This window comes from Genypterus blacodes, unplaced genomic scaffold (assembly GCF_046128005.1).
Source record: "Genypterus blacodes isolate CSIRO-AG114 ecotype Tasmania unplaced genomic scaffold, CSIRO-AGI_Gbla_v1 ptg000171l_1, whole genome shotgun sequence".
Taxonomy (NCBI): domain Eukaryota; kingdom Metazoa; phylum Chordata; class Actinopteri; order Ophidiiformes; family Ophidiidae; genus Genypterus; species Genypterus blacodes.
Window position 1 is genome coordinate 32,947 of NW_027466972.1, and position 7,054 is coordinate 40,000.

A 7,054-nucleotide genomic window follows, 5' to 3' on the forward strand; every position below is an offset into this window, starting at 1 on the left:
TCTCGTCTATAAGTAGATACTGTCCGAAATGCCAGCGGAAAAGCGACACCTCCGCTTGCTGTGTATCTCAGATAGACCGAGCGGGAGCAGGGGCTGAAAAGACAGCTTTAGCTACTGGGCCTATCTCCTCTCCTCTCCTCTCTCCCTGGCTGCATGGAAGCTTGGAAGGGGAGCGAGGCCGAGGGGTGGGGTGTGTTGGTTAGTGTTTGGGAAGAGAATAGACGGTGTGAGCGGCATGATATACTGAGCTGGCCACAGATTTTGCACAATCTTACACTCTGTAAAAGTTTGCCTGCAGATCTCCTTCCCTAAGCGTGAGGAACCTGTTTCCAAGGATGTTTGTGTTTGTGCCTGACGCCCATATTTGTCCCTGCTGCCTCCCCACATATTAGCACTGGATTGTTGTTATTCCACCAAGCTAAGTTGCAGGTTTATTTACTTGTCCTCTCAACCTCTCAGCAGAGGCTCAACACAGTAGATCCTTAGCCCTGATTGGTGCTAATGGATGTTGTGTATCATTACGGGTGTGTATTGGGTTGTAAAGCCCCTCTTGGTCAGCCTTTGTTGACTGAAGTGAGTCGTTTTCACGTGTGTGTGTGTCTGCAGTGCAGGTACAGTGCGTTTGCGGGTTTACTGGGTGTATTTGTACAGGTGTTGGTAATGTTTTCCATTGTGTTCTTGCTTGTGTTTGTGTTGTTTTTTGTTGTTTGCAGGTGTCTTTCCTGTAGCACGCCATTGTTTTGTTGCTTATGTCGTTGGTCCAGGCGCACCCAGCCTATTGTATTGCCATTGGCTGCAGCGCTGGCATTGTTGCTGATATAGGGCTTATTGAGCGCGATTGTTGTAGCTGGAATGGGAGTTCATCTCCATGGGGGTCTGCAGCAAAGCATTCACACGTAGAAAAAAGGGCCTTTACCTGCCGCCACCAGACGCTCGCGAGAGATAAGGTTACCTTAGGACCCCGTGTGGACCCACTCTACCTTCACAGCATCCTCATCCTCCACAACCTCGCCCCTCTAGTAAAACAACCCAAACAATAGAGGCAGATATGAGGGATTACAGGTCGGAGGGTTGGGGAATGCGACATCTCCATTTCCAGGATCAATCTACAAACGCGCCGTAATCTCTGGCTCTGAGCCCCGCATACCTCCAGTGGTCTCGCTGCCCGAGAGCCGCCCCATTGCCAGGCAGTGTGAGCTGCTCCCACAACTGATAGGATAGGACAGTAGCTGTGATGATGGCGTTGGTAGTGGTGGTGAGGTTCAGGCAGAGAGTATGGATGGGATAGTTTGAGGACCAGAGGGACGAGTAACTCTGGGTCCTCTGTCTGTATCCAAACATCTCTCTTTAATCCTCTCTGATAGCTCTGTTGATGCACAAACACACGTGTACGCCATCCGTTAATGCTGTAGATGAAAATGCTTCTGTGTGTGTGTGTGTGTGTTTGTGTGTTTGTCTATCCCTAAAGTTAATTTTTAAAATGACTATGAATTCGTGAATGTGAAATAACTTTGAATACTTCAGAGCAAACGGAATATTATCCCCACGCTCCTGTTGTTATCTTGTTTACACACATTTGTTTATTCGATACAGCCTCACTCCACCACAGCACTTCTGTATATCAAAGACAGCAGCGGCGGAGCATAATTGAAAATGGCTACCGTGGAGAAAGGTCTCTGTGTGCTCTGACTGCGAGGAGGCAGCGCCGCTTTTCTGCTCCCTCCTTAGACGTATTTAAATAATTGAGGGGTAAACTGACAAATTAGGCACCTTTATGGACGCCCCTGGGCTCTCTCTGGGGTCCGTTCGGTTCCCCCCCCCCCCCCCCCCAACACAAGAGAACGCCACCAGGCTCGGATAACTATCTCCCTCTCTCCTTCTCTCTCTCTCTCGCTCTCTCTCTCTCTCTCTCTCTCTGTGCTTTGAGAGAGAGAGGGAAGGGAAGAAGGAGAGGAGTAGCGGGGCCAGGAGGAGTTTCGCCAATCAAGTGGGCCACACTTCCTCCCTCAGGTTCTAATTTTGTGCCACATTAAAGAGCTCGGCCTCCATTTAGGACACAGAGAGGCATTTTCATAATTTGCCGCATCTCTCCACTAGCTCGGGGTGTCTCTTCTCCTCCCTCTCCTCCCTCTTCCTCCTTGCAGTCCGTGTCTGAATGCAGGGCCCGGGGAGGAAGAGGGTGGGGGGGTAATTCATTCGCTTCTTTTCAACCGACCGGTTACACTTCTGCATAATGTTGCTGCTAGGTGTGTGAATAGCGGCTAATATTTATCTCTAATAATTCTTTATGAGACCTGAATATTATATTGAAGCATAAAAGCCAACACTTCTTACCGTCAGCTGTATGGAAATATATGTTCTGTCTGTACATTAGGGCAGTTTGAGGATAGATGTACATGTAATTGCCCCGTGGAGGATAAATACAGTTTATTGAATCTTGAATGGTGTTTGGCATCCTGAGTCCAAACTGTAGTGGGCCTAATCCATGACCATCATGCTGCGCGGCTGTGATGTGTGAGCAGATAATACCTGTGAATCCCCTTTAAATACGGAACGTCGCCAAGCTTAAAGTTGTTTAAGTTCCGCCATCCATTCAGGCGCGGCTGGCGTGCGTGTAAGCATCGATTCATAGATGATTGGTCACATAATTCACAGTCTCGGGGGGGCGTTTCATCGCTGACAGACGAGCTAATCTGAAATCCCCCAATTTACAAATGAAAATCCCACCATCCAATTGAGCTAATAGAGGGACTTGAATGGGATAATAAGATGTGGTGTAATACTGTGTAAAAAGCCTGTAATGTTGTGTTGGTGTAAGAGCCCGTGTGACTGCGTGTTTGACTGTTTGCAGTGATTACCGGGGCCTGCGGGCCTGGCGGCGCCTCCGTGGCTGGGATGGAGCGCTTCTCCCTGGGCAAGGATACGCCTGTCTGCCCCCTTCTGCTGGAGCTACAGGGACCACGAACTCAGGAGGGTTAGCTCTCTCTCTCTCTCTCTCTCTCTCTCATTCTCTCTTTCTCTCTCTCACTTCCACCCCCCCCCCTCTCTCCCTCACTTCCATTCCCTCTCTCTCTCTCCCTCTCTCTCTGTACTATTGCAGTGCTTGCAGATGTGCACAAACAAGGGAGGATTAAAGCAAAACGAATCTAAACAGACAAATGGAATTAGAGTGATGGGTGTCGGTGGGCTGGTTCACAGTGATAAACATAATGATGCTGTGTGTGTGTGTGTGTGTGTGTGTGTGCGTTTGTGTGTGTGTGTGTGTTCCTGTGTCTAGGGGATTATCAGCGGTTAGGTGTGTGGTGTGTATGGCTGGGTGACTGCTTCTGGGTGTCTTTGTGTGTTTGCCTATCTGTCTATGTTTTTGTAATTATGTGTGTATATTTACTCGGTCTCTACTTGTGTGTGCGATAAATGTGTTATTCCATGTTGCCTCACCAAAACAAGCCTCTACGCCCTCTGCATGTGTGTGTGTGTGTGTGTGTGTGGATAGGTTTCTCCCCTCAGCCTTTCCCTGTCGGTTGGGGTCATATTCCCTTCTTGTTTTTGTGTGTCTGTGCCTGTTTGTGTTTGTGCACTGCAGCTGTTATTTAAGCCTCTGTGCCGGTACCAGACGTATCAAAACTGTTCGCCCAATATTGACATATACCCAGAAGGACAATACACTATTAGTGAATGTTTGTGGAATGTGAAGGTCTCGTTACAGTAATCTTGCCCGCCTGCTCCACAGTGGTGTGTGTGGATGTTGTCCGTGGGCTTGTTTTCTTGATGCGGGGGGGGCCCTGTGTTTGTGTGCTGAGGCTGTCTGTGTGTGCGCGGAGGAGCCGGTGGGGGGTCACGATCAACAGTCTGGGGATCCCCCACCGAGGGGCTCTGGGATTAGGGCTAAACCCTGCCCTGCCAGATGGGCACAGCACATCCTGGACTTTGCTCACTCAACACCAGCACCTTAAGGACCACATTCTCCCTGCCCCTCTCCTCTGAGGACCTGGAGCCTCCTTTGTACTCGCCCAAGCCTCTTGTGTTTCAGATGAACCCCTCAGATTTGTTGTCACAGCGAAATCGTTGTTATCTCTCTTACAACCGACTGATATACTAATGGTTTCTGGTGATGGTTTCTTCCCAGGGCCGTGCAGAAAGGTGGCGGGAGAGAGGAGCAGCTCTTCAAAGTGTCAGAGAGTGGACAGTATGGACAAGTCAGCAGGTTCAACGGCGTCAGAGATGAAACTCCCAGGTTGTTTTGATGTGGTATATATTAGAGCTGCAGGCTATACTGAAATTATTGTGTGTGTGTGTGTGTGTGTGTGTGTGTGTGTGTGTGTGTGTGTGTGTGTGTGTGTGTGTGTGTGTGTGTGTGTGTGTGTGTGTGTGTGTGTGTGTGTGTGTGTGTGTGTGTGTGTGTGTGTGTGTGTGTGTGTGTGTCCCAGCTATCAGAGGTGTGTTAGATTGCTGCCTGCCTGACTTCTCAGTCGGCAGGACAATTTATTAATTTATATAATTGTATTTATGCAGTTAAGTGTCCCTATTAAAGCGTACCTGCACATGTTAAAAAGTATTTCCTGGCTACTATGAGGTGCTCAATCATTGTGGCGTCGCCCACCTGCATGTGTGCATTCATGGATCCCCCCTCCCTCCTCCTCCCGCATGATTTAGGAAATCATCTCTGTGTTACTTGAAAGCAGATTACAAAGAGACAAGTGCACAAACAAATAAAAGATTACAGGCTGTGAACATGTTTCAGTCTAATGCCCTTTCAACAAGCGCTGCTCAGCACAATGCCTCCTCTCTCCCCAAGCTAAATTTGGATTTCCACTCTAATGTGAAGGCCTGCTGGCCGCCTCCATCTTCCACCACGAGCGCAACCTCTGTAATGACAGTGTTCCACGCCACTGGCCTGTCTCCTCCTCTGGTATTAGTCGGGCTTTGGAGTTCAAGTGACTACGGGGTTTAAACATGGATTTTTTTTTTTAAAGGGGGGAAAAAGACTCGCTGTTGTTCTTGAAAAGCTGTGTTTATCCAGGATTAGAGACACCAACATGTTAATAATTGTTTCTCACAGAACTGCAAAGAAGCACTTTCCTGTAATCCCCTAATCAGGCATTACACCTCTGAGCGAAGCCACAACGCAGGCGCGTGCTGCGTGTGATGCTGCACGCCCACACTGTGTGAGGCTCCCGCATCCTCCCTGTACACCACACCCACTGTGTGCAGAATCAGCTGCTGTATTCACTCTCACACACAAATCTGCTTTTTGCTACGACTCAATGAAGCATCTTTGGTTGTATTTGTTTCAATGTGAATGCCTGAAATGTGTGGAAAGCTCATCGATGTTCCATTTCTCTGGACTATTTTTCAGTCCCCAGACAGTCGCCTCTGAGGTCTCTGGGTTCTCTGGGTTTCTAAGCCCCCCCATGGTGAGCACAAGAGTTACATAACATTTAATTATAAGCTTTGCACCTCTGATGTGGTAGTGGGTTTGTAACTCAGCACCTCTTGCGACGGTGATGAGGTCACATAGTTTGCCGGGCCTGGTCAGCGTGTCGGCTGTCCTCTGTGAGTACAGTGTGGTGCCGGGGTCAGACACCAGGTCACTGTACTCGCTGAGATGATGACAGGTCTCAGGCCGCTGTGAGTGAGTTCACATTGATATGCTTATGCTGATGGTGGTTGTGATGATGTCATATGTGCACTATCCACTCTCCATCCAGTGTTTCAATCGTTTCATTTTCACATTCACCCTCTTCTTGTTTTTTATTTTCTTGCGCCCCTTGTTGGAGTTGAGGGTTTGTTTGTTGTCCCCCCCCCCTCCCCCCTCCTGATCTCTGCCCCTCTCCCTCTCCTCACAGGGCCTGGTTGGAGAGTGCGTCGAGGGGATCGGCGGGGATTAACCTGGGGAATTTAATTAGTGGAGCTGTCGTCCCCCGGCCCTTAACATTTCAATCTCCCCGGGCTGGCCAGGGCCGGAGCTGGACCTGTGAGGACCGGGAGCCTGGGGGGAGGAGGGAGAGGCGACGGGAGGCGACGGCAGCACAGAGGCAAGACACACATTTGACAAACAGATTACCATGAGTGGAGGGAGGGACAGGGAACACAGCGCAATCGAGCGGGATGGGTGGACAAACGTAGATAAGTTTAAATCTCATTTCATGTTTGGGATGAAAGAATTGTCTTGATAATATTCTGTACTTTGATGATCCAGGCTCAAATGAGGCCCCGTTGGCCTTTTTCATTAAGACTTAAGCTATAGAAATGGAGTCAAAGCCATCAAAAAACTCTTCAGCAGCCTATAGATGTTTATATGTGCACGTCTTAACATATCCGCTCTTCTTTCATTAATAATGTTGTTGTGTTGGCGGCCAGCGAGAGTTCGACCCGGTCGCTCCTCAATCCTAATTTAAGCCACACTATGGCAATGTAATCCCGATGCTAAACTCCCCATGAACCCATCCCAGACCCGACCCCCCCCTGCAACACACCCGCCCCACCCACCTGCCCTACAAACACCTGCCCCACCCTCCCTACAGACAACCGCCCCACCCTACAATCACCCGCCCCACCCACCCTACAAACACCCCTGCTAGAAGTGTGTCTGCCCCGTTAGCGCCTACTAGAGGGGTCACGTCCAGCAGATGTATAAACTGATGTAAGAATGTCTCCAGCTCCCTTGGGGGGCTGACAGCAGCGGCGGTGACGGCGGCGGCGTTGACCCGCTGGTCACCGGTGAATCCCCTGTTTATATTCCACACACACACCCCGAGCTCTGGGGAGCCGTCCCAGAATCCTCCTGTGGGACTGCTGGTAATTTAAGTCAAACATGATGTGTCCGCTTGTTTGACACCCATTTAAAGCTTTTCAATCACACGTGTTTGCCACAGTCCATCGCCCGGCCCGCCGGCTGCACACGGTCACACCCCGGATCAATGTGGTTTGATCAAGTGAAGCATTGATTTCACATATGAGACACCTTTCTGTCCTGATCACTCAGAAATCGTCCGCTTTGACGCATTCTGACACAATTTTACAGACAGATTTAAATACAAAATAAAGTGTCTCA